We start from the raw sequence: 4,327 nt of genomic DNA on the forward strand, positions 1-4,327 counted from the left end.
GCAAGATTTAAAATTTTTAGATCTAATGCTCCATGTTTTCGAAAATTTTGGAGGGAAAACACCAAGGAACACCAAACTTAAAAATTTTAAGATCAAGTCACAAGGAAAACTCAAGAACACGAAGAAAGAACACCAAACTTAAAATTTTTTAGAAAACCAAACCAAAATTTTCAAAAATTTTAAGAAAAATCAATCAAGAAAACACCAAACTTAAAGTTTGGCACAGGATCTAATAGAGAAATTATTTTTGAAAACTATTTTTAAAAGGAAAATAAGGATTCTAAAATTTTAACACGACAATAATAAGAGACTCTAAACAAAAAAAAAAGAAATTTTTCCTAATCTAAGCAACAAAATAATCCGTCAGTTGTTCAAACACAAACAATCCCCGGCAACGGCGCCAAAAATTTGGTGCACGAATTGTGAATCACACTTTTCATAACTCGTACCACTAACCAGCAAGTGCACTGGGTCGTCCAAGTAATACCTTACGTGAGTAAGGGTCGAATCCCACAGAGATTGTTGGATTGAAGCAATCTATGGTTATTTTGTAAATCTTAGTCAGGAAGTCAATTATGTTTATCAGTTGAATTGCGAATAACCAAGAGAGCATAAATTAAAAGTTACTTGTTGTGCAGTAATGGAGAATATGTTGGAGTTTTGGAGATGCTTTGTCGTCTGAATCTCTGCTTTCCTCTGTCTTCTTGTTCACGCACGCACGTCCTCCTATGGCAAGCTGTGTGTTGGTGGATCACCGTTGTCAATGGCTACCTTCCATCCTTCCAGTGAAAACTACGCTCACGCGCTCTGTCACAGCACGGCTAATCACCGGTTGGTTCTCGATCCGGTTGGAATAGGATTTACTATCCTTTTGCGTCTGTCACTAACGCCCAGCCTTCAGGAGTTTGAAGCTCATCACAGTCATTCAATCCTTGAATCCTACTCGGAATACCACAGACAAGGTTTAGACTTTCCGGATTCTTATGAATGCTGCCATCAGTTCTAGCTTATACCACGGAGATTCTGATTAAGGAATCTAAGAGATACTCATTCAATCGTATATAGAACGGAGGTGGTTGTCAGGCACACGTTCATGATTTGAGGAAGGTGATGAGTGTCACAGATCATCACCTCCATCACAGTTAAGCGCGAATGAACATCTTAGATAGGAACAAGCATGTTTGAATGGAAAACAGAAATACTTGCATTAATTCATCGAGACACAGCAGAGCTCCTCACCCCCAACAATGGGGTTTAGAGACTCATGCCATCAGAGAATACAAAGTTTAGATCTAAAAATGTCATGAGATACAAAATAAGTCTCTAAAAGTTGTTTAAATACTAAACTAGTAGCCTAGGGTTACAAAATATGAGTAGACTATGATGGATGATGTAGAGATCCACTTCTGGGGCCCACTTGGTGTGTGCTGGGCTGAGACTTAAGCAATTCACGTGTAGAGGCCATTTATGGAGTTGAACGCCAGTTTTTATGCCAGTTTGGGCGTTCAACTCCAGCTTTTGATCCTTTTCTGGCGCTGGACGCCAGAATTGGGCAGAAAACTGGCGTTGAACGCCAGTTTACGTCATCTATCCTTGTGCAAAGTATGGACTATTATATATTTATGGAAAGCCCTGGATGTCTACTTTCCAACGCAATTAGAATCATGCCATTTCGAGTTCTGTAGATCCAGAAAATCCACTTTGAGTGCAGGGAGGTCAGAATCCAACAGCATCAGCAGTCCTTTTTCAGCCTGAATCAGATTTTTGCTCAGCTCCTTCAATTTCAGCCAGAAAAATACCTGAAATTACAGAAAAACACACAACTCATAGTAAAGTCCAGAAATATTATTTTTCCTAAAAACTAATAAAAATAGACTAAAAACTAACTAAAACATACTCAAAACTATATGAAATTATCCCCAAAAAGCGTATAAAATATCCGCTCATCAATGATCATGTGAAGTCATAAAAACTACTAAAAAATCAAAAACAGAATGAAAAACAGCATTGAAAAGAGCACACCCTGGAGGAGAGCAGTCTCGCATTTAAATGCCAGAAACAAGCATCTGTCTGGCGTTTAACGCCAGAAACAGGCACCAAGCTGGCGTTTAACGACAGAAACAAGCATCTTCCTGACAAGCTACATTTGGGCGTTTAACGCCAGAAACAGGCAATCTGGCGTTAAACGCCAGGATTGCACAGCAAGGGCGTTTTACACGCCTAATTGGAGCAGGGATGTTAAGTCTTTGACCCCACTTGATCTGTGGACCCCACAGGATCCCTACCACTTCTTCTCTCATCTTCGCACCTTTTCATAATATTCTTCCTCAATTAACCTCCACCAATCACCTCCATTATCCTCCAAAACCATCATACAACCCACCTACACCCACCCACTTAAATTCAAACCATCACTCCTTCCTTTTCACACATCATAACCCCCTAAAAACCCCCTGGCCGAACCATTCCCACACTTCCATCTCCTCCATTTTCTTCTTCTTCTACTACTCACTTCTTTCTTCTTTTGCTCGGGGACGAGTAAACCTTCTAAGTTTGGTGTGGTAAAAGCATTGCTTTTTATTTTTCCATAACCATCTAGGGCACCTAAGGCCAGAGACATTCTCATTGAAGAGGACAAGCCCATCACTAAGAAAAGGATGGAGCAAACAAGAGATCATGGACCTCAACAAGAGCATGAGGAAATTCCTCACCATGAAATCCCTGAGATGCCTCAAGGGATGCACTTTTCTCCACAAAATTATTGGGAGAAAATCAACACCTCCCTAGGAGAATTAAGTTCCAACATGGGACAACTAAGGGTAGAGCATCAAGAGCACTCCATCATCCTCCATGAAATTAGAGAAGATCAAAGAGCTATGAGGGAGGAGCAAGAAAGACAAGGAAGAGACATAAAGGAGCTCAAGAGCACCATTGGTTCTTCAAGAAGAGGAAGACGCCACCCTCACTAAGGTGGACTCATTCCTTAATCTCCTTGTTTATTTATTTTCCTGTTTTTCGATTTTTGAGCTTTATGTTTATTTATATTTGTGTCTTATTACATGATCATTAGTGTCTAAGTATATATGCCTTAAAGTTATGAATATGAATCCATCACCTCTCTTAAATGAAAACTGTTTTAAAAATAAAAGAACAAGAAGTACATGGTTTCGAATTCATCCTTGAAACTAGTTTAATTATTTTGATGTGGTGGCAATACTTTTTATTTTCTGAATGTATGCTTGAACAGTGCATATGTCTTTTAAATTTGATGTTTATGAATGTTAAACATGTTGGCTCTTGAAGAATAAGGAAAAAGGAGAAATGTTATTTAATAATCTGAAAAATCATAAAAATGATTCTTGAAGCAAGAAAAAGAAGTGAATACAAAAGCTTGCAGAAAAAAAAGGCAAAAAAAAAGAGAAAAAGAAAAAGCAAGCAGAAAAAGCCAAAAGCTCTTTAAACCAAAAGGCAAGAGCAAAAAGCCAATAGCCCTTAAAACCAAAAGGCAAGGGTAATAAAAAGGATCCAAGGCTTTGAGCATCAGTGGATAGGAGGGCCTAAAGGAATAAAATCCTAGTCTAAGCGGCTAAACCAAGCTGTCCCTAACCATGTGCTTGTGGCGTGAAGGTGTCAAGTGAAAACTTGAGACTGAGCGGTTAAAGTCAAGGTCCAAAGCAAAAACAGAGTGTGCTTAAGAACCCTGAACACCTCTAATTGGGGACTCTAGCAAAGCTGAGTCACAATCTGAAAAGGTTCACCCAGTTATGTGTTTGTGGCATTTATGTTTCTGGTGGTAATACTGGAAAACAAAGTGCTTAGGGCCACGGCCAAGACTCATAAAGTAGCTGTGTTCAAGAATCAACATACTGAACTAGGAGAATCAATAACACTATCTGAACTCTGAGTTCCTATAGATGCCAATCATTCTGAACTTCAATGGATAAAGTGAGATGCCAAAACTATTCAAGAGGCAAAAAGCTACAAGTCCCGCTCATCTGATTGGAGCTAAGTTTCATTGATATTTTGGAATTTATAGTATATTCTCTTCTTTTTATCCTATTTGATTTTCAGTTTCTTGGGGACAAGCAACAATTTAAGTTTGGTGTTGTGATGAGCAGATAATTTATACGCTTTTTGGCATTGTTTTTACACAGTTTTCAGTATAATTTAATTAGTTTTTAGTATATTTTTATTAGTTTTTAATTAAAATTCACATTTCTAGACTTTACTATGAGTTTGTGTGTTTTTCTGTGATTTCAGGTATTTTCTGGCTGAAATTGAGGGACTTGAGCAAAAATCAGATTCAGAGGTTGAAGAAGGACTGCAG

Source organism: Arachis ipaensis, chromosome B2, assembly GCF_059453495.1.
Source record: "Arachis ipaensis isolate K30076 ecotype BB chromosome B2, ASM5945349v1, whole genome shotgun sequence".
In the NCBI taxonomy this organism is placed as follows: Eukaryota; Viridiplantae; Streptophyta; class Magnoliopsida; order Fabales; family Fabaceae; genus Arachis; species Arachis ipaensis.